The 24,298-nt window shown below is 35.2% G+C and overlaps 1 protein-coding gene across 3 annotated transcripts in view; it reads left to right on the top strand.

Annotated features, from left to right (window-relative positions):
* The window catches only part of LOC6046544 (protein Shroom), a 402,522-nt gene that overhangs the window by 329,841 nt on the left and 48,383 nt on the right, over window positions 1-24,298 (top strand). The gene's annotated exons all lie outside the window — the stretch shown is intronic.

Below are 24,298 nucleotides of genomic sequence, written 5' to 3'. Positions count from 1 at the left end.
ACAGATATTTTAATTTTCTCAGTTTGTACTTTTCAACTATAAAAATCCTTTTTTTCCGAGTTCGCCTCAGTTGACAAATCAGCATCACTAAATAAAATTGAAGCATTTCTTTGAGTGTTATGCCTAATATATTCTACAGTGGAAATATTTAGTAAATTTATCTTAAGGGTCATCCAAAAACCACGTGGAATCTTTAGAAAAGGAGGAGGGAGTTTATACTCCAATCAAAAATGAATCTGTCCCAAAAAAGCGTCCACGTAATTTCTGGATGGCCCCTTAAAACAATTCATAAATTTACAATTTAGTTTTTAAACACACTTATTTTGAAAAAAAAATAATAAAAAAAACCTTGAGAAGAGTAAATATTGTGAATTCATTAATTTGACACATGTTCATTGTGAGTATTAAATTCTTCACATTTGAAAAAAAATGTTCAGAGGTTTAGAAAATGTTATGCAATTAAATTTTCTGATATTTACAATTCTGTTTATAATATTTGACTTGCGATATTGATAAATAGATTGCTGATTTTTGTCTAAATAAGTTAAGCTTTATATTCTCATAGATGATGCCCTATATCAAAAATTCTTACAAGAACATTTTGATTTCTGAAATTATATTAAATTGCTGTAAAAAATATAATGTCTAAAGTCAACAAAAATGTGAGACACTTTGTTCTGATATTATAGAAAATAGGAATTGACTGAAAATCATGATATTTGTCACGGATTAAAGTAAGATAAAAAAATTAATTGACAAATTTTATATTTTTTTTATTTATAAGTTTTGATTTTTTTAAACCTGATTTTATTAGATTCCGCCACCGTTTTGGGGGTTAGAAGAAAAAAAAAACATGTCAATTTTAATCCAAACCATTTTTTTTTAACAAATAAACTACAAATTTACTAAATCATACCAATAGTTTTTCAACCTCTCAACTTACGAAAACAAATCACTGAAAATCCATTTTAAGCCAAATTTTGATATTCAAAAGCATTGGAAAGAAAAACTTTCCAATTTGGAAACATTTTGGGTTTTGTGATTAAACTTGTTTTATAAGACTTGGCAAATGTTTTGAAGTATGTTTTTTTTTCAGGGGCAATGTTTTTGACTAATATTCCCTTTATTTCATATTTTTTTTAGGTCAAACAATTATGCAGTAATTTTGGTTTTGTGCCAGACTTTATTTTTAAGCACTCTGTCGCGACTTTAAAGCTAAAAGTTTAATTTAAATATTGAAAAAACGCTCAACAAATCAAAAAAGGACTGGATAATTTGAAAAACACCATTCATACTAGAAAATGATTAAATATTTCAGAATTTAAAAAAATAACAAAAAAAGTGTTTTTTTTTAGTTTTTCGCTCAAAATAAAATTATTTTTTTTTAGAAAAACCTAATGGCCAGCAGTGGGTTAAGACTCGGCATTTCATTTGAACGTCCAATTTTCCGTTAGCTAATTCTCTACATCTTCAATTAGAATTGTAGGTATTTAAGCATTTCACATAATATTGCTGAAGGAAACAATGATTTGTGTATGGGAGGAATAATTTACAGATAATTTGGATAAATCCAAGGCAATTATTACCCGTTTATTCGAATCATACAAATATATACAGAAGGCAACTTAAATTATATTATTATTTTTTTTTAAATTTTATGTTGAGAGAATCTTTTACTGAATACAACTCTTAGGTTTAGAAAATCTACAATTTTTGAATACATAAGACAGAAGTTCATCAGTTCTAATGTTTGGTGTGTAATTTAAGAACATAGGAATTGTTATTTGCTCTGCACAAATTCTTTAGAACAATCATTTTTAACCTTCTTTGTGAAGCGGAAGGTCAAGCATCAACCCATCAGAGTGCACACTCTCAGAACCACTCAAAGAACTGGAACAGAGCTTACCGCAAATATGCAGTGCAATGTCGAGGTCCAATTCCGTTCCGAAGAGCGTTCCCGGATTATTTGAACGTCGGCTCGACTCGGGGTGTGACTTGTTTGCACAAGATAAGTGCGCTTCGATGTCACATCCACCTTGCACTTTGCAGCAAGCTGTTGAGTTGACTTTGACATACTGAAGCAGGTCTGAAGAAACGGTTTATTTTTTTGCCAACCGCGCGCCAGGTGGAATGAACTTGCGGCTTTCTTCCAGAACTTGGTTGAGTAACTCCTTACCTTGTAGTAGCACCTTGTAGAAGGCGTGTTCTTCGGCTAGTGGTACTTTTTACACGGTTGATTTCCGCACAATTTGCCAACCCGAGCAAAACTCGTGACTCGGGTGAAAAGGGGCGGCTTTGGAAGATGACGGTTATTACGCGAAGGGCCTGCTGGTGATGGACAAATGAGGTGACGAGTTCTGAACCCGCTGAGCTGAGGAATGCGAGGTGGAACTATCTAACGTCCATTAAGTCGTGTGGCAGGAGGCAGTCAGGTTCTGGCCGTCGTCCCGTTGAGAATCCGATAATTTGATCTTAATTGCGTCATCTTGCCGGCTTTCGCCCCATTGGTGGAGATTGCTAAATAGACAGGTGTTTTCATGCCGTGGCGAAGATGATGATGATGATAATTTGATTGGGCTGCCGTTGCGATTACGTGATGCAAATAGAATGGAGTTCTCTCCTCAGGTTTTTTTTTTTGCAAGTTCATTGCGCAAGAGGATGGAAGATTGCTAAATTGATCGCGTTGTTTTCTTCTTTCTATTTTCAGGTAAGCAACAATGACACAAATAACTCTTCGGTGGGGGTGGAACAGTTGGAATCTGATTTTAAGTGAGGTTTTGGTAAGTCGTATAAAAGATGCTTCAATCAGAAAAATAATATATTTATAAATTTTAGAATTACTTTAAATTTTGTAAAAATACTCAAACAACCAATATATGATGTAAGGAAAATTTCCTAAAAGTTACGCCTGATTTAAAAGTTTTGGAATAATTTTTATAGAAGACATCTGAAAATTTTAAAAAAGTTTCATTTTTCAAAACAGGAAATCGAACCAATAGTTTCAATAGTTTTGGTCATTTTGGTCATTTTGGTCTTTTGGCCATTTTGGCCATTTTGGTCATTTTGGCCATTTTTGTCACAAAGGTAATTTTGGTCATTTTGATCATTTTGGTATTTTTGGTTATTTTGGTCATTTTGGTCATTTTGATAATTTTTGGCATTTATGTCATTTTAATCATTTTGGTCATTTTGGTCATTTTAGTCATATTGGTCATATTGGTCATTTTCGTAATTTTTGTCATTTTAGTCATTTAAGTCATTTTGGTAATTTTGGTCATTTTGGTCATTTTGGTCATTTTGGTCATTTTGGTCATTTTGGTCATTTTGGTCATTTTGGTCATTTTGGTCATTTTGGTCATTTTGGTCATTTTGATCATTTTGATCATTTTGGTCATTTTTGTCATTTTGATCATTTTGATCATTTTGATCATTTTGGTCATTTTGGTCATTTTGGTCATTTTGGTAATTTTGATCATTTTGGTCATTTTGGTCGTAATGGTCATTTTGGTCATTTATGTCATTTTAGTCATTTTAGTCATTTTAGTCATTATAGTCATTTTGGTCATTTTGGTCTAAAATGTCCAAAATATTTTAGTCATTTTGGTCATTGTGGTCATTTTTGGTCATTTTGGTAATTTTTGTCATTTATGTTATTTATGTCATTTTTGTCATTTTGGTCATTTTAGTCATTTTGGTCATTTTGGTCATTTTGGTCATTTTGGTCATTTTGGTAATTTTTTTCATTTTCGTCATTTTTGTCATTTTTGTCATTTATGTTATTTTTGTCATTTTTGTCATTTGTGTCATTTTTGTCATTTTTGTCATTTTGATCATTTTGATCATTTTGATCATTTTGATCATTTTGATCATTTTGATCATTTTGATCATTTTGATCATTTTGATCATTTTGATCATTTTGATCATTTCGGTCGTTTTGGTAATTTTGGTCATTTTGGCCATTTTGGTCATTTTGGTAATTTTGGTCATTTTGGTCATTTTGGTCATTTTGGTCATTTTGGTCATTTTGGTCATTTTGGTCATTTTGATCATTTTGATCATTTTGGTCATTTTTGTCATTTTGATCATTTTGATCATTTTGATCATTTTGGTCATTTTGGTCATTTTGGTCATTTTGGTAATTTTGATCATTTTGGTCATTTTGGTCGTAATGGTCATTTTGGTCATTTATGTCATTTTAGTCATTTTAGTCATTTTAGTCATTATAGTCATTTTGGTCATTTTGGTCTAAAATGTCCAAAATATTTTAGTCATTTTGGTCATTGTGGTCATTTTTGGTCATTTTGGTAATTTTTGTCATTTATGTTATTTATGTCATTTTTGTCATTTTGGTCATTTTAGTCATTTTGGTCATTTTGGTCATTTTGGTCATTTTGGTAATTTTTTTCATTTTCGTCATTTTTGTCATTTTTGTCATTTATGTTATTTTTGTCATTTTTGTCATTTGTGTCATTTTTGTCATTTTTGTCATTTTGATCATTTTGATCATTTTGATCATTTTGATCATTTTGATCATTTTGATCATTTTGATCATTTTGATCATTTTGATCATTTTGATCATTTTGATCATTTTGATCATTTTGATCATTTTGATCATTTTGATTACCTTGATCATTTTAGTCATTTTGATCATTTTGATTACCTTGATCATTTTAGTCATTTTGGTCATTTTGATCATTTTGATCATTTTGATTATTTTGGTCATTTTGGTCATTTTGGCCATTCTTGTTTATTTTGGTCATTTTGGTCATTTTGGTCATTTTGGTCATTTGGTCATTTTGGTAATTTTGGCCATTTTGGTCATTTTGATCATTCTGGTCATTTTGGTCATTTTGGTCATTTTCGTCATTTTCGTCATTTTGATCATTTTGATCATTTAGATCATTTTGATCATTTTGATCATTTTGATCATTTTGATCATTTTGATCATTTTGATCATTTTGATCATTTTGATCATTTTGATCATTTTGATCATTTTGATCATTTTTATCATTTTGATCATTTTGATCATTTTGATTATTTTGATCATTTTGATCATTTTGATCATTTTGATCATTTTGATCATTTTGATCATTTTGATCATTTTGATCATTTTGATCATTTTGATCATTTTGGTCATTTTGATCATTTTGATCATTTTGATCATTTTAGTCATTTTAGTCATTTTGGTCATTTTGGTCATTTTGGTCATTTTGGTCATTTTGGTCATTTTGGTCATTCTGGTCATTCTGGTCATTTTGATCATTTTGATCATATTGATCATTTTGATCATTTTGATCATTTTGGTCATTTTGATCATTTTGATCATTATGATCATTTTGATCATTTTGGTCATTATGATCATTTTGATCATTTTGGTCATTTTGATCATTTTGATCATTTTGATCATTTTGATTATTTTGATCATTTTGATCATTTTGATCATTTTGATCATTTTGATCATTTTGATCATTTTGATCATTTTGATCATTTTGATCATTTTGATCATTTTGGTCATTTTGATCATTTTGATCATTTTGATCATTTTAGTCATTTTAGTCATTTTGGTCATTTTGGTCATTTTGGTCATTTTGGTCATTTTGGTCATTTTGGTCATTTTGGTCATTTTGGTCATTTTGGTCATTCTGGTCATTCTGGTCATTTTGATCATTTTGATCATATTGATCATTTTGATCATTTTGATCATTTTTATCACTTTCATCATTTTGGTTATTTTTGCATTTTTGGTCATTTTGGGTTTTAATAAAATTGAATTAAATAATTATTGAACAAATAAAAGAAATAAAGTTCAAAACAAACTGAGCCATTACTGCCTCGTGAACCAATTACGAAACGTAACTCAAGTCTCACTTTATCTTAAATTGTTCATCGCACATTTTACGATGTAGCAAAATGGCAAACCAAACCTAAAGTGAGTTGCAAATCAAGAGAAAATTATACCAATTCCGCCCCTCAATTCAGCATGAATAAACTTATTCTTAACAAACCGCTTAATCTCTTTTGCGGTGTAGTCCGCACCTTCCAAATTGATTGCTTTTCTGCGCAGAACAATAATATAAACAAGGACTGACTGACTGTAAGACTTGCAACGCAAAAAGAGTTGTTGACCCCGTTTAGACCAAGCTACTCCACTGTGGTTAAGCAGCGCACACAGTGCGCGTCACGTTACGTCTAAACCAAAACACGGGAGGTCACAGTCCGCCGAAGAGGTCGCCAAAAGCTCGTGCGGACACACTGTTTTTATGTAATTCGACCTCACGAGCTTTCTGTTCTCGAGTTGAACCTTAAGTCCCAGCGTCAATAGCTCAAAGCGCGCGCGCGTGGCGTCTAAATCTTGGAGGAAGAATTATTGCTTTCATGTGACATTTAAACTCGCGGCGCGAAAGGCTTCGACCACCCCGTCCCATAGTGGTTCAGGAGAGGTTCTACGCCGCGTTAAGGTTCAGCTCTCAGTATCAGCGTGCAACCTCCGCGCTCGAACCCTGGCCAACAAAATGTGTGCGCTCCAATTGCTTTATTGACTCGATTAGTCGATGGATGGATCGTCGTGCTGGAGTCCGTAAAGTTCAACCTCGGTGGTGTTTGGAAGCTTTTAAAAGAATTGTACACAGCTGTGGCTGCTGCTGCAGCAGCAGCGAAAGACTGCACAAAAAACATGGGTTCACGTGCCCAGCCCTGAATTTGACATTTTGGGGGCATGTTCGGGGAATCTTGGTTGAAGGAATTTGATCGGGTGGTACTTGCTGTGAAGCGGCTTTTTATTCAAATCTCTTCAAAGTAATCAAGAAACTTCCTATGTTTGCAAGTCCGCCAAAGCACCAGTTAAGTCATTTCAGCACCCTCCAATCGATCGCCCTCGAGACAGCAATCGATAAGCAACCAATCACCACATCACTTCGACCACCTCAACCACTTCATAAAGAGAGAAAACAAATTGATCCGCTTATCACGAGCGATCCTTGATCATGCAATCACGACCAACCTCGATAACCTGCTTTGCCAGACTCGTAGCCTATAGCTGCAGGCCTGCCGTAGTCGTAGTAGTAGTTCAACGCTTGATAGACTAGAATCTCGATTACACGAGCAAATCAGGTTGCTGAAGGTGCCCTGCAGAACATCCGCCTCGAGCGCTCGAATCACGTGGGAAATCGGCGGGAAACCATCACAAAAAGGTCTCCCTCGCGCGATCGCAATCTTACTGGGTTGAGTCCCGGGGTGGGCACCCGTTTCACGGAATGAAGTCTTTGTGGAAGCTTACTACCTTGAATTCCCAGGCCCGTAATCTTGACAAATTTATTTCCCGAGCCTACCGGGTCCCGAGGTGACCGACTGAAGCTGTGACTACAATAAAAACCCATAGGGAAGCTCACAGCTCAGCTATGCAGATCTTGCGTCGCGGGAGCCACCTTAACGATGATTGCTTCAATCTTCCTCGTCGACCGTAAGTCACATGTGTGAGGTCTCTTGAACCGGCTCTAAGCTATACTGCAGGAAGCGACTTACATAGATCGTTGACGCGCGATTAGTACAAAGCCAGCCCGTGATCAGCTACAGACTACGCGAGACTTTGCGGAGTTCCTTCCACAGCCCGCTCGCAAAGACCGGTTTGGATTTGAATTTTAAATCGTTTCTTCATGACAGAACAAAGGAGGTCACTTACGAGCTCAAATACTAAAGGTGCCCGTTTTATCTGCTGACTCTCAACCTAGAATGGCGAAATCAAGCGAACCCCCACTTTCAAAAACCCCGTGAACCAATTCTCATGGGACAGTCCAGCTTCACGATCACGAAAAGTGAATCTCATTTGGGTAATCGTCGAGAGCGAAAGTGGTCCCGCGCGCGATCCCCTTGGGGATCGTCGATGACAACCTGAAGATCGGCACGACGACAGCGTCGTCGTCAAATCAGTTCACGACTTTTGCTGCGATTTCGCGACAACTTCATGACCGGGGGATGAAATATTAACCTAATAATTATTAATGTTTTTTGATACCCATGGGACCGAAGCATGACTGGAAGTAGCTCCTGGACGACCGGTCGGTAATTATTAGTCCATTTTTCTTTCGGCTGTGGCCTTCTCACTTTTGCGCAAGCGCGAGGGTTGTGTATGTGTGTTTGTACTAAAGAAGACATTATTGATGGCGAGCAGCCAGCGTTGCCGTACATGGGAAAAATGGATCTGTTTCTAATTTCCATTTGCGGGACGTTTTGCAGGTAATATACGGGTGCACGTTGAGTGATCGTCGTATTAGGACCATACTAAGTAAGGAGGTAATTTGTTTGGGATGGTGTCATTATCGAGGATGGCAGAGGTAGAGCCATCATGGGTTGACCTTAATATTTCCGCTAATTGCAACAGATATTGTGCAAAATATTTGTTTCTTTTCAAATGAATCTGAAAGAATGACATAATAAAATAGAGCAATTCTACGAAATCGGTATTTTTTTGAATTTTAATTTTTGTATTTTTTAATCCAACTGAAACTTTTTTGGTGCCTTCGGTATGCCCAAAGAAGCCATTTTGCATCATTAGTTTGTCCATATAATTTTCCATACAATTCTAAAATCTGTATCTTTTGAAGGAATTTTTTAATCGATTTGGTGTCTTCGGCAAAGTTGTAGGTATGAATATGGACTACTCTGAAAAAAATGATACACGGTAAAATAAAATTGGTGATTTTTTATTTAACTTTTTGTCACTAAAACTTGATTTGCAAAAAAAAAAACTAGTTTTGATTTTTTTTATTTTTTGATATGTTTCAGAGGGTATCAAATGCCAACTTTTCAGAAATTTCCAGGCTGTGCAAAAAATCTTTGACCGAGTTTTGAATTTTTTAATCAATACTATTTTGCCTTCCTCACTGAGGTAAGGCTATAATCCTGCTCAAAAAATGAACTTTTGAAAAACAGCTCGTAGACCTATATTCATGTATACCTATCGACTCAGAATCGAAAACTGAACAAATGTCTGTGTGTGTGTGTGTATGTGTGTGCGTATTCCCTTGGTGCTCAAAATTCTTGCCAAGTTTTCTCGGCACTGGCTGATCCGATTTGAGCCAATCTAGTTGCATTCGATCCGGTTTGGTGCCCCATACTGCACTATTGAATTGTTTGAAGATCCGATAAGTAGTTCAAAAGTTACGTATAAAAAAGTGCCAGAATTGCGAATCGGATCTCACATAAATGTATGTAAACTATGTCCAGACCCATCACCCGACCCATCGTTGTTTAGATTATCAAAAGACCTTTCCAACGAGTCCAAAACATTGAAGATCTGGCAACCCTGTCTCAAGTTATGACCACTTAAGTGATATTTATGTACTTTTTTGATGCCGGATCTCACTTAAATGTTTGTAAACTATGTCCGGATCCATTATCCAACTCATCGTTGGATAGGTCATCAAAAGACCTTTCCAATGAGTCCAAAAAATTGAAGATCTGGCAACCCTGTCTCAAGTTATGACCACATAAGTGATATTTATGTATTTTTTTGATGCCGGATCTCACTTAAATGTATGTAAACTATGTCCGGATCCATCATCCAGCCCATCGTTGGATAGATCATCAAAAGACCTTTCCAATGAGTCCAATTCATTGAAGATCTGGCGACCCTGTCTCATGTTATGACCACTTAAGTGATATTTATGTACTTTTTTGAAGCCGGATCTCACTTAAATGCATGTAAACAATGTCCGGATCCATCATCCGACCCATCGTTGGTTAGGTAATCAAATGAACTTTCTAATGAGTCCAAAACATTGAAGATCTGACAACGCTCAGTCTTAAGTTATGACCGCTTAAGTGACATTTGTGTATTTCTTTATTGAGAAACAAGCCTTACCCGACAAACTTCGTTCTGCCTTTTTTTCGTTTGTTGACGTTTTTAACGTTTTTGCTTCTTCAGCCTCCTGTGATCTAAATTTAATTTTACGTAACTTTCTCCATATAATCTGCAGATTTTCCGGAATCGGTTCCAGAGTGGCAAAAGTTATAACTTTTTGGCGTAAGAACCTTCCTTGGACTTATACGAACCCAACGCAACAAATATCACCTCGATTCGACGTTCCGTGTTGAATTGATTCGCGTTCGAACAAAACCGTCGAAATTTTATATATATATAATATATAGATAGAAGATAGATAGAAATTGTGTCCAAACCCATCATATCACCAAATGTTGGTGAAAAGTGAGGAAGGCAACAACCACATAGGTGGATTAAGTTAGTTTTTTTTTTAAAATCGAAATATTGGTCGCAAAAATTTTTCAACTTTATTTTTCGATGCAAAAACAAATTTGCAATCAAAAAGTACTTTAGTGAAATTTTGATAAAGTTAACCCTTTTTTTAGTTGAATCCATTTATAGGTGACTTTTTTGAAAATTGTCAAAGTTTTTCTTTTTTTTAATTAGTGCACATGTTTGCCCACTTTTGAAAAAAATATATTTGAAAAGCTGAGAAAATTCTCTATATTTTGCTTTTTTGAACTTTGTTGATACGACCCTTAGTTGCTCAGATATTGCCATGCAAGTGTTTAAAATCAGGAAAATTGATGTTTACTAAGTCTCACCCAAACAACCCACCATTTTCTAATGTCGATATCTCAGCAACTAATGATCCGATTTACAATGTTAAAATATGAAACATTCGTGAAATTTTCCGATCTTTTCTTAAAAAATATTTTCATTTTTTTTAAACCAAGGCGTAATATTGAATGTTTGGTCCTTTTGAAATGTTAGTCTTGGTTTAAAAAAATTAAAATATTGTTTTCGAAAAGATCGGAAAATTTCACGAATATTGAAACAATAATTCTGTGAAATCACCCAAATTTCAGCAAAGTTTGTTCGCAACTAGCAATATATCACTCTTGCATAACACATGTCCATAAAAATTGAACAATGCGATTATTTTGGTACCAATCCCACAAAACGAGTGCTCTGTTTACACTAAACAAAGAACAACTGCTTCCCCCTCCGACACGATCAATAACACAACAACAGCCCTCCTCTATTTTTCCAAGAAACCTAAAAAGTGAAAGATGCCAGCGATGCATCACGATTCACTTTTCTGCGCTGCTCTCAAAATGAGATCATTATCTGGCGAGCGCTAATGCCACACAAGGCAAAAAAAACCGTTTCCAATAGCCAATTTCTGGTAGGTTATGGCGCGTTGACGACAACTCCGCGAGATTCCCCTTAAGTCAGGAAGAAATTCACTTTCAACGCGATCACGATCCCTCCGAGAAGACTTTAGACCCTGGAAAAGTGTTGCTTGTTGCTGTAATCCCTTTGACACGCGAAAGCTGATCTGCGCGCTCTGCTCTCGCGGTGTCATCTTCGTGCACTTCTACAGAAGATCTCTGGAGCAGGGTTTGCGAGGGGGGGCTTAATTACTTATTTATTGCAAACAAGTCACTTCGCCAAGTCGGAGTCAATTCTTGCCAACTTGAAACGAAAAAATGGGGGATGTCACCTAGTCTGACTGCAAGACTCGCGACTCCTCTCGCGTAATTTGAGATGAAAAGTGAAAGATGTCGCAAAATGCGCGAGAGCGGGGATCAAAGGTTTTACACTGTGGATGCAATCGCCTGGAGATGTCGCCGAGAAGACGACGACGACGAGCTGTGAAAAGAATCTGCCTGCATCGCGAACGCGGAGAGGTCTGGCGGTTAATTAGTCGTGGCAAAGAATTGATGACCTGCGATTACGACAGAGAGTCTGTGAGAGATGCCGGGAAATTGGCGGGAATTGAAGAATTTAAGGGGTGAAATAATCGGTTCCGCGATTATTAAGAATTAGAAAGTAAGCTGATTTATCTATTGAGATTGAGTTTAAATTTCAGTTCTACTGACATAAATATAGATTGGGTTTTGGACTTAAATAATTTGCAAGAAGATTTAATAAAAAAAAATATACCTAAACATGTTTGTCCCCTGATTTTCGGACCAATTTTCAAAAATATTTGCAACGGCCTAATTTTAAATAACTCGTTTTGTGGGATTGGTACCAAAATAATCGCATTGTTCGATTTGTATGGACAATATAAACATGTGTAAGGCAAGAGTGATATATTGCTAGTTGCAAACAAATTTGGGTGACTTGCTTAAATTTGGGTGATTTCACAGAATTTTCGTTTACTTTTTAATCAAATACAGAACAATAGTTTTAAGCAATCATCATATGTAATAAATTGGGATAAAAACGAAATAACAACTACCTGCTGAACGAAATTTTCCGTCTGGTATAAAATTTAATCATCTTGTTTTCTTTATAAACACTCAAAAAAATGAGTTCGCGTAAACGTGAACAGAGTTCATGCCAACGCGAACCAGGAAAAAAACTGTTCACTTTCATGGTGCAATGCACTATAAAATTTGAACAGTTTTCTTCCTGGTTCCCATTGGCATGAACTCTGTTCACGTTTACGCGAACTCATTTTTTTGAGTGTACAAAAAGATGATATTACTTAGTAATTTTCTTAAATAACTAAGCTGATACTAGTAAATGTTTTAAAAGTAAATCTGGCAAAAATCGATCAAAATTATTACAAACCATTTTTTATTTTGAATGACTTTGGAATTAATTTGATGTATCATTATTTTTAAAGGTCATTAATACAAAATTAAGCTTATTTTTCAAATTTAATTTTTGTATCAAGCAGTCTCTACAATTTCGCAAAATAAAACCCAGAGTTTTTTTTGTATTTTTTATTTGTAAGAAAGTTAGTGTAGCTTTGATTCCTTTTTTCTAAAAAAAAAGCCATTTTGCATCATTAGTTTCTTTATACAAGTCTTCATACAAATTTGGGGACTGTCAATAGGAAAGTTATTTGAAAACATTCAAAAATCAATTCTGAAAAAAAGTTCAACTCTTAAAATAGTGACTCATATTTTTTTAGAGACTTTACCCCCTGCATTTTTTTTAATATGTTTTAGGACACAAAAAGTGGCATCGTTTTTTGCCAAGTAATGATTTTTTTAAATGTGTATTTTGTAAAGTATTGAAAATTCACACAAAAAAAATCATTCAATAAAAACAATCAAATCAAAAAATATACTTAGACAATGTTGATAAAGTGCACTAAGTCTCAAAAGATAGCCATTTTCAGGTTGAATTATAAATACAACTTTCTTTTTTAAATTTTCAAAAATAGTGTTGAAGAAAATATATTCGAAAAGCTAATAAAAATTTCTACAATTTTCTATCCGATTCCGACTTTTGGTAGCCTTGAAAAGAATGAAAATTACAAAAAAATAGTTTTTCCAAATTCTATCCAATTGACTCACAATTTTCAATCTGTGATATGTTGGAAGCTATTGGTCAGATTTTCAATGTTGAAAAGTGAAAAAGTGAGATAAATACCTTAAAAAATATTTTCTGGTTTTTTAAATCACGACTTAAATTTCAGAAGGGATATCATGTTATTTGGGCGTGTCGAAATGTGAGTCGTGATTTTAATGATCTTTTATAAAATAATTTAAAAAATTAAATCTATTCAGAAAATTTCAGAAGGGGCTAATTTTTTTAATTTTTTAAATAATTAAATTTGCAATCATTAACTTCTTAAATTATTTTATATTTTCAACTTGATTTAACGTATTATCAAACTGGAATGATTAAGTCAGTCGCTGTAATGCTCGAATCGCTTTTTATATAATATTTTCTTGTCATTTTTGACCACTTGATCACATTTATTTGGAAAATAAAAGGATACTTCATCTGAGTTATAGGGCACTAAAAGCACGAAATTGGCACTAAATGTTGACTTTTTTTTTAATTGTGACCTGTGTAATCTGAGCTGAAAAGACCTTTTTGAATTGTATATTAGTGTGGCTCAACATGATCGACTGTTCAGAATAAGGTTATTTCGATTGCATTTAGGCTGATTAAAACTTCCCCAAAAGAAAAGAAAATAATCGATTTGATGAGTTAACACATTGCGCTTTGCATTTAAATTTTATATTGGAATCTGTATGGGAATTCTACCTTTTTCACAGTTTGATTTTCTACTAATTTTTAAACAGATACAAAAGCGTTAAAATTAATTAAATGATCTATAAAATCACGTTTCATACCAGTTTTGAACATGTCGCTGATGTATCTTTTGTCGTTGGTTCGTTGGTTTAAAAATTGAAGTCCAAATTTTAATTACGAAAATCAAAATACAAAAAAAAAACAAATTTCTCATGCTAAATGCAATCAATCGATCCCAACTTTTCGTGGGTTGTTTAAAGGCATAAAAATCATATAAATGAATTTGTTAAGACTTGATTTGATCTATTTAAAATTTTCTCATACAGCAACGAGCTGCAAATAAATAATAGAAGTATATCTAGAATATTTTTTTAAAAGCAACCTGGTGTGCTATGGATTTCTCAAGCAGATAGAACATATTGAAAATCTAATCTAGCTATCTCTGGTTCATTTGCCAAAAGTCGTAACACGTTGCAGCCATTACAACCGCCGGCACTTTCTTAATTTATTTTTTTCTCTGAAACAAAGCGAATTTTCATTGTTTTTCAGTAAATAGTATTTTTGAAGTTGATAATTCAAAATTAAACGCAAATCGATCGAATAGCGTTTTACGTTACAAATGGCACTTAGGACTTATTAAAAACTAACCCAAGATAAGTTCATTAGGGTAAAATGAGATTATAAAGTTTTTCAAATTTAGTAGGCAATTTTTAGTTCTTTTGGATAATCGAAACTTTGAGTAATCGAGGCTTATACTTCTAAATGATCTTGGCGAAAATTCGTTATGTTGTTAAATGTAGTCAGCACTTCAGCGTAGAACATTTTCAAGACTGAAAGCTGCTGATTTGGATAAAAATAAATAAATAAATACGTGTATGGCACAAACTACGTTAAGGTGAGTTACGATTAAAAACGTAGTCCTACGTCAAAAAGGCAGACTAATATGAATCGGAATATCCCACTTCTTGATCCAGCTAGACGTTAATCAATCCCTCAGTTCAGAGAAACCATGAATTTGCCAAGATAAAAAGTTTAGGCATTTATCTACATTTCGAAGAAACCATGAATCGATCACGATAACGAAACTTATCTTTGCTTATTTTTGCCCATATATAAAGCAAAGGAATATTTTTCGGAGTTAGTTGTGTCCAGCATTATCTAGTATGAAGAATTTACTTATTCTGTTTGCCGTTTTGGCCGTGGCTTGCGCCAAATCAGTTGACATCGATTCGTCTCAGGTTGAGTCGGTCGGTATCGATTGGTCCCAGGTTCGACCGATTGAGGACTCCGACCAGTACTGGGTTCGTCTACCGCAAGAGCTGCAGTACCTGCGGAAGCACCAACCGGACCACAGGATAGTTAACGGCGAGGAAGCTGTTCCTGGTCAATTTCCCTATCAAGTATTTCTGCTATCCCGAGGTGCTGAAGGTAACGGCAGCTGTGGTGGTTCAATTCTGAATAGTAACAGCATTTTAACTGCGGCTCACTGTGTGTTTCGTGCTAAAGGAGGGATTGCCATCCTAGGAGCACACAACTTAGAGGTCAACGAGCCAACCCAGCAAATAATTGCGTATGCAAAAGTGTTTTTTCATGCAAATTACAATCCCGATACACTGGAAAACGACATTGCTGTAGTGCGTCTGAACAGCCACATGACGTTCAATGATCGTGTTCAACCTGTGCGTCTTCCTGCTCGAGGTGATAACCGACAGTTTACGGGCATGACTGGAACCGTTTCCGGATTTGGGGCAATTTGTTCGGGTTGCGAATCGTCCGATGTGCTCCTGTACACGTTCAATACGATCATCACGAATGCGGATTGTGCGTTGAAGAATCCGATCCCTGAAATGATTCAACCTAGCAACCTGTGTGTGTCTGTTGACGGGGGACGTGACGCGTGCCAGGGCGATTCCGGAGGTCCCTTGACAGTCGTCGATGGTGGCAGCTCCCTGCAAGTCGGTATTGTCTCGTTTGGGTTTGGTTGTGGTGAAAATCCTGGGGTTTACGCACGTGTTACTTTCTATCTTGACTGGATCCTTTTAATAATCCCTTTCATAACCAACGAGGCTGACTTTGACAAATTTGGGCATGTTATTTTTGTCACCGCAATGAAATTTCTATTTTTGATTAAATTTGTAATGCTGAAAAGATAATTGAATTCAGTATAAAAGTCTGATAACTAAATTTGTAACCATTTTAATTAACTATTATTTTATTATTTTCTTTCAGGTAATGATCGTCAATCTACTTTGCTAAATAGTCTTTCGTGACTCGAGGTAACACATATATTTCACTTTACTATTATTAAGCCGTGCTCTGCAATGTATCATTTCCATGCACCAGAAATCTCCATCCCAAAAACGGCTACCGTGCTCACCGACCATGTGGTCAGCTCAAGTCTTAATCTCGCAGTTTTTCTCACCGCTTATAAAGACGAGATCGATCTCATTAGGTGGTCACGATCGGTCCATTTACTAAGTCCCACACTCGCGCGGGGGTTCTGGTACTCCACACATCGTCGCCGTCGTCATTTCACAGCTCATTGATACATCAATCTCAAGGGAGTTTGGAGAGAAGGGTTGCGATGGGGGTCCTAACGATAACCCATCAGCACATAACCCTGTAGTTACTAATTGCTCCCCCTCGAGCGTACACCCGGGGGTCTATCGAAATTGTTTTTTAAACTTCTACAACATTAAGCGAGCACGATTAATTAATTTCAGTCTGCTTGAAAAACCCTTGCTGGTGGTGCCACAAATTAATTTCCATGTCCCAACCCCCGTGTTGAAAACGACGTCCTTCTGAACCCTCCAGTAGTGTGGCCTCTACCGAGACAATGTTTAGCTGACGTCGATCTTTATTATCCCAGACCAAGCCGCGAGTGATCTGGGCGAAGGTCTGTAAAAAGTCAACCCCCTTTGTCTCTCGCAAGGGTCCCTCCAAAAGGTCTCAATCTACTACGACTTCGACGACGTGATAAAAAGAGCTGGTAGAACATAAATTGTTTTGCCTCCCCTTAAGAAACCTCGACCTGGATCAGCGAGCGCAGTGAGGTCTCAGTTCTTGTAGGTTGTCGTCGAGATATTCAGTTTCCAATAGTTCGCCCAATTACCTTTAGGTTTGGCAGTGTTGCCAGATATCCTTGTTCCCCGCGTGCGATTGCCCCATTAAATCATACAGAAACACACTAAAAACGTCGATTTAACTCCGCTGGAGATCCCTTTTTGCCGTCGAAATCTATTCACCCAAGGAATTTATGTCACTGATTAACTTTGACCCAACACACGGCGCACACGGGACCATAACTTTGAGTGCCTGTCGATAATCACCCCCAATTTAGTGGTCTTCGGCAGCAGTGGTCAACCAATCGGATCACCTTGGAACCGTTTCTTGTGCGAGCTCGGTTTACTTTGCACTTCCCTTCACGTTGGTTTCGGGGGAATCGAGTTGAACTTTGGAGACCCTGCTGAGTACTAGTAGATTTACACGGAAAGTATTGTAAAATTATGTAAATTTCATTTGATACTGAATTGTAATACTAATAAGAGAGTTTGATTAGTTCGAGCATAATGTTGTATGAATTTCATGCAAAATTCAATTTACAGTGAATTTTATGTAAAATTACGTTGTTTCCATGCAAATCAATATTTCATTAAATTGTATGTAAAGTTACATGGTAGTCTTGGAAGATGTATTTTAACATTATTTAGATTAGATTTGATTTTCAAATGATTCTTTATAAAAAATAAAAAGATAGAAAATTTTACACAAATTTTCATATAATTTTTCTAACAGTGCCCCCCTTCCGGACTTCAATCGGACAGTGGCGAGCCACCACCACCAGACTTTTGCAAGAAAACTTTTAACGTTGGAAGGTTCAATGAGTTACTAATTTTTACGGTTATTAGCCGCAGCTGCCGGCTGGCTGCAGCTTTTTGTTCGCTGATGGTGTCAGAACATGCATGGCCGGATCGGGACACCCGATTAGCGCGAGCAGGAGTGTAATAATTTATCAAAACAAATTGGAGCCTTTCGTTCCGTGGAGGCTTTTTTGTTGTTGTTGTTTTGTTGAAATGGTATTGAAGTAGGTAGGCTAGCAGTGAGTAGTTTCTTATTAGATATGGTCAAAATTGATTTTTTGTACTTTGTTTGAAGTGTGCAAACATTGGAAACAACATGGAACAGAATGGAATTTGAGGAAAAATGTTTGGTTCTTATTAGGTTGTGCAATTCAGTGGCAATTGGCTTGAAATTGAAAAATTGTTAGACATACTAAGGCATTGAGACTGAATTACCAGCTTCTGAAACGAATTAAAAAAAATTGAAGCACATGGAAACTGAATCAAATTCATTTAGAATTTCGTTATGCTTGATTTCCATGAAACATATTATAAATTATCTAATTTATGAATTTTAGAGTGGTCACTACAAAATACAAATTATTAAAGAACAGTTTATACCCGAAATTTCAAATTTTAAAAAGTCCTCATCAATATCGCGTTTTTTTTTTTTTGTTTAATCAAATTTTTGTTAACAATCTTTTATTTCTGGTTTTTTTCAATTAAAACTTTTCCCCATCAATGAATCATTTCTTCAAAAAGACAAATCAACACACCAAATATTGACGGGAATTCCCAGTAGAAAGATTGGGTCACCCCGATTGGACGCTTCTTCACGCGAATCATCCCCAAATTAGGCTATCGCAGCGTGGGGGGAGGACACGATAGTTTTCACTTGAATCAGATACCGCAGAAGAAGTCTCGCGAAGAAAGTTTTGTCGATTTATTCGAGGAAGTCATCACCGCACACGTGTGGCCACTGGGATGAGCTCAAATTAAACTAGGTTCAGGTTCAGATAAGCTGGTCTATTTTTAAGTCACGGGTTTTAAGTTTGAGTAAACCCCAACCCATAAACCCTAATTGAGATTTTATGGTCTGTAAAATCATTCCAAACCTTCCCTCTCCAAGCCAGTGACCTTGTTCGTCGTCCGAAACCCAAATTGAACGCGACTTTCTTTACACACCTCCACGAATCGATTTGTTTACTCAAGTTTTCACTCGCCGAGGTCGGAACCTAAATGAAATCTCCCGCGGGAACAAGGTGGCAACAAACGACCGACCGTTACAGATATCAGTCAGTAAGACAAAAGCGTTTTCCCTGGTTTGCCCTGTGGGTCCGGAGCAATAGCAGCTGTGTTTCTTTTACTCGCGATTTCATTACACCCGCGGGAGGTAGATATTTATAATAAAGTGAGAGTTGGGAGGAAGTTGATAAGCAATCGCGGGAGGCAGCAAAAAATGGCACCTCCATTGATCACGATGACTTACCACAGAGAGAGAGAGAGAGAGAGAGGGGGTATCACTAGTGTAGTGAAAAAGTAAGTGAAAAGTTGTTCGATACCGGCGGCGATGACAAGGGCAGGAAATGGGCGAGATTGCTTTATTATGCGTATCACTCAATTAAATGAACTTGTTGATCGGGGTACTTAATTTTTGTTACACTTCACTCTTTTTTCCACCGCAAAGCAAAAAAAGGATTTTATTCGTTTTCTACAGTCACATCGAATGGGATCAACTGAACTTTTTTAAATTCATAGCATTTAAAGTTTTTTGACGCGTCTATTTTCAAATGACGGTTCAATACTTGACAAAAAAATATGAATTTAACAATGAAAGTTTGAATTTATTTTTTTTGGAAATCTCAACCAATTATACTTTTTCATAATTTCACTGCCTGCCTGCGTGTATTAGATTGAACCACATATAAAATTTGTCAATACTTTGATATTTTGAAAACTTATAACTGCAAAACATTTGGACTAATGTGGAATGTATTTTAAAACACTTTTTAATGCATCAACTGTTGAAAGCATTGCATGTATTTTATTTTTAATTTTTAATGACTTCTGAAAAATTATAGAAATTTGTTAATCCATTTGAACCCTCTAAAGCTGAATTATCACCATTATCATCATCAAATTGCAAAAAATGCGTAGAGGCATAATCTGGAACATAACAAAAATTACTGCATACTTGAAATGCAGGGTGGCCACTCAAGTTGGGAAATCGGGAAAGTCGAGAAAAAGTCGGGATTTGTCGAATTCGACGAAAAATCGGGAAGAAGTCGAGACTATCAGACATACTTTTCTATAAAGAAAATGTTTTCTAGTTTTAGAATTATGCAATATTTTGCTCAATTTTGTAATTAATTTTGATAAATTTTCCTTCATATTTTAGATTCCTTCAACTAAAGCTAAAATTCAACAATTTCACCAACGTAATGTTATTCATCTGTTTCATTCTGTCAGATTGTATAGCTTCACTTTGGCTAAAGTGTTTCTTTTTTGTATTTTGTAAATAAAATAATGAAATTTAGCCTTTTTCATTTTTCATTCTATTAAAAAAAATTAAGTTGAATTCAGTGAAATTTATTTTTTGAAAATTTAGTTTGATATTTTTTGATTGTATTTCTAAATGTTATTTGTTGGTTGATATTGACTTTTATGAATGGTTTCTAATCATCTTTCGATAAGAATTGCCACCCCTTAAATTTTCTTAATTTTCAAAAGTTTTGTTCCCATGCTATTGTGAAAATAGGATTTTTTTGTGATCTGGGATCGTTTCGATATAAATCCACAGATTTTCTAAATAAATCTATCTCGGTGCTCATGGCTACAACGTCTAAAAATATGGTTTTCCTTAATTTTCTTCAAAATAGTCTAAGAAGCAAGGTTGCTAACGATAAAATTTTCGAGAATCGATAATGATAATCTATCGTTATCGTTATTTCGATAATTCTATCGGCGATTTTACTGCAGTTTTTTTAAAATTACTGAAATTTTCACAAAATACCGTATTTTTTCGAAAATACTCAAATTTTCAAAATTTTCAATATGGGTATAAATTATGAAAGCGAAATTTGTTATAGATTTTAATTTAATCATGTTTCTTTTTTTTTGTAAAATACTAAAAATTTCACAAAATAACGTAATTCGTATTTTTTCCCGAAAGTACTCAATATATAAAAATTTGCAATATGTGTTATGCAATAACGCTTCACCAAATGAAGCGAAATTTTATATGCATTTTCAGTTAATTAGAGTTTATTTTTGTTGAAACACTCAAATTTCAAAATTTGCAAAGGAATTGAAATTTTGAATGTATTTTTATTTTATTATGTCGCTTTTAAATCACAAACTATCGTATTTTCAGAAAATACTAAAATTTCTATGATTTGCAATATGTATGGGATTCAAACGAAGCAAAATTTTATATGAAGCATACAAAATTTGAATGTATTTTAAGCATGCAAAATTTCGCTTCGACTGATACCCATATTGAATATTTTGAAATTTTTAGTATTTTCGAAAAAAATTTGGTATTTTGTGAAATTTTAGAATTTTTCAAAAATACTTTAATAAAGCGAAGAAACCTACAAAATTTTGCTCCATTTAATACGCATATTGCAAATTTTAAAAAATTGAGTGCTTTCGAAAAAACATGGTATTTTGCAAAAAAATTGTATTTTTCAACAAAAAAATCTTATGACGTTAAAAAGCATACAAAATTTCGTTTCGTTTGATACCCATAATCATGAAAAATTGAGTACCTTCGAAAAATACGGTATTTGTAAACAATTTTGAGCATTTATACTTTGAAACTTACTACTTTTTCAAAAAAAAAATATATATTTGTGCATTGAGAATTGTACACGATTTGGTTGAATTAAGTCGATTTTGGAAAGATTTTAAAACAGGCACAGGAAAAAAGTATTATCAGAAAATTTCTCCTAAGTTGCATTTTAATTTTAATTAATTGCAAAAAATCGTGATCTAGGAAAATATCAATTAATGGTTTAATTTCACCCGGTTAAAAAATCCATCTTCGTCAATATATTGTCTACAAAGCTCAAAAAGAAGCCTAAAATTCAATTTTGTTGTTAAGTTTTTAGTTATATGAAAAAATCGAAAGACAAAATGTAATGATAGGAGGTGGTAGAGTAAGCCAAATACTACCAAAAATAAACGTAAACTAAACAAGAAATATGCAAATTTTAATACTAAAAATAAATCAAGAAAAACATAAAACAAGTGAAGTAAAGTTTTTCGTAGAACAAAAGTTGCTCAAAATGACCTCCTGAACACGGGAAAAATTGAAAAATTTAATAAAAGATTTGGGCAGTAGAGGGTTAGATATTTTCTAGATTGTACAACATTTAAATAAGATTCATAGCTCAAATGTGACCTCGTTACACATACGAGTACGTCCCCCTTAAAGTCATCCTACCTCCTAGGCCGCACTGGCGACAGACCTAAAGTCGACTGACCTCCTTCCCGTCTCGCTCGCGATCCTATAAAGAGATCAACTTTCCGCACTCTAAAAACGAATAAAAACATTCACTTTTCTGACGATCGCGACGACCACACTCCAACTCCATTTACGGAGTCGGGAGAGCTCATCCCACGACGACGATTTTAAGGCTTGACCGGTGTGTCCCCACCTTATCTTTACGGCCAATCTCTCTCGTTGATGGGTTCTTCAGAGGCGCGGGAGTCGTCCAAAAGTGTTACATCGGGATGTAATTGAGTACTTTTGGCTGGAAGCGGCACTTCTCAACTGTTGATTAAGAGATTACCCATAAATTGACGAATTTGCGATAAACGGTTTAATTTTCGCTTACTTCCAATTATGGACTTCTTCGTCGAGTTCTGCCGTGAAACTTGATGACCTGCTGTCCTCGAAGCATATCTGCAAGCTTAATTACCACTTTTTGCCATATACGTGATACACTTTTTACGAGTCCCAATTTCATCCACATTCTCTTATGATGACACCGCATCAAGGTCTCAATTCTACTCAACATTTCTAACCTAAAACCTAAATCTCGCTCGCGTCTCTCCCGCTGACATCTCGCGATGCACATCTCCAGTCCCAAATTTGGAGCTAAATACCCTCGCGCAAAAAAAACCATGTCTTCAGCCACGATTTACGAGCCGCGACCTTGCCTGCTCAAACGAAAAACCGCAATCTAACCTATAAAATTCATTTTTATCTTTTCGGCGCGCGCGCGCCATTTTCTGCCCTCAACCAAAAAAAAAGTTGCACCGGTCGTCGCCAAGTTCAGGACTATCGTGTTACGGATTACAACAACAACAACAACAACAACGACAGCAGCTACGTCAGCAGCGATGAAGACACCGACGATGAGGACGGGGACGATCGGAGCTTTGTGGACTGCCGGAGGTGGGGACTGGCGAGTCCTGTCAGTACCAGTGGGTCAACGGCATCGATGGCGTCCTCGTCGTCCTCCTCCGCCTTTGGTAGCACCCCCCGCGATTGGTTGACCTACTTCGGGTCCAAGTTGCACCTCCCGCCCATGAAGAAGAGTTTGTTTCTGATGTAAGTCCACTCTGAGGATTCTTCGTTTGTTTTGTGTGTGATTTGTCTGCCTTGTGTGCTGTCCTTCTTCAGCTTTGTTTGGTTTGAGTTTTCAGGGTTTGAAAGTCTTCCTGGTGGATGGATCATTTCGATGTTTGAGTTTTTGCCTAGTTCATTTTCAAAGTGTGTTGTTGCATTTCTGCTCGAGTTTGTCTTGAAACTGCTTCGCAATATTTAAACGTGTGGTTGCTTTGCTTTCTGAATTGCATCTCCCCTGTGCGTGTGATTGCGCTTCCATTTGAATTTTTCAGAGATTTTAGTTATTCCGGATCTTTTAGGTTGTATCACAAGATTATCAAAATTATTATTATTATTATCAAAACATTAAGAATCTTTCGCAAGTTATTTTTTTTTTGGAAAATTTGCGTTTCAATTTCAGTTTATTTTTTCCTGGTTGTAATTTCATTCTTAATTATCGTTTTAATACATAATAATCTGAGGTAGAATATAAACTTTTTTTGGTATTAATATAAAAAAATAACGCAATATTATTTCATAGATAACTGACGACTGCAATACTATTTCTAAATTACGTGAATAAAATACTTTCAAGATTGAAAGGTAAATGGAATAAACAGTTTCCTAGCTACCCACATTTTTTTTTTGTAAAATATTGATTTTCCGAAAAATGTTGCAGTATTGGAGATTTATTGTCATTGGAAGAGTTGTTCAAATTAAAAGGGGCAAATTTTGCATACTTGAAAATTAAGGTAAGATTTTTTTCTCTTCAAAAAGTTGTTGGGCATATCAATTCAAAAAACTTTGTTGAAGAGTTGAAAATTTAATCACGCAATCTAAAAACAGCTCTGAAAATCCATTATTTTGAATTTTCGACTTTTTGGTTAAAAATAACAACCATTTTAACTAAGAAGG

The sequence above is a fragment of the Culex quinquefasciatus genome, chromosome 2 (assembly GCF_015732765.1).
Source record: "Culex quinquefasciatus strain JHB chromosome 2, VPISU_Cqui_1.0_pri_paternal, whole genome shotgun sequence".
Taxonomy (NCBI): Eukaryota; Metazoa; Arthropoda; class Insecta; order Diptera; family Culicidae; genus Culex; species Culex quinquefasciatus.
The sequence above is the reverse complement of the archived record's forward strand: the minus strand, read 5'-3'. Positions and strand labels throughout refer to the sequence as shown.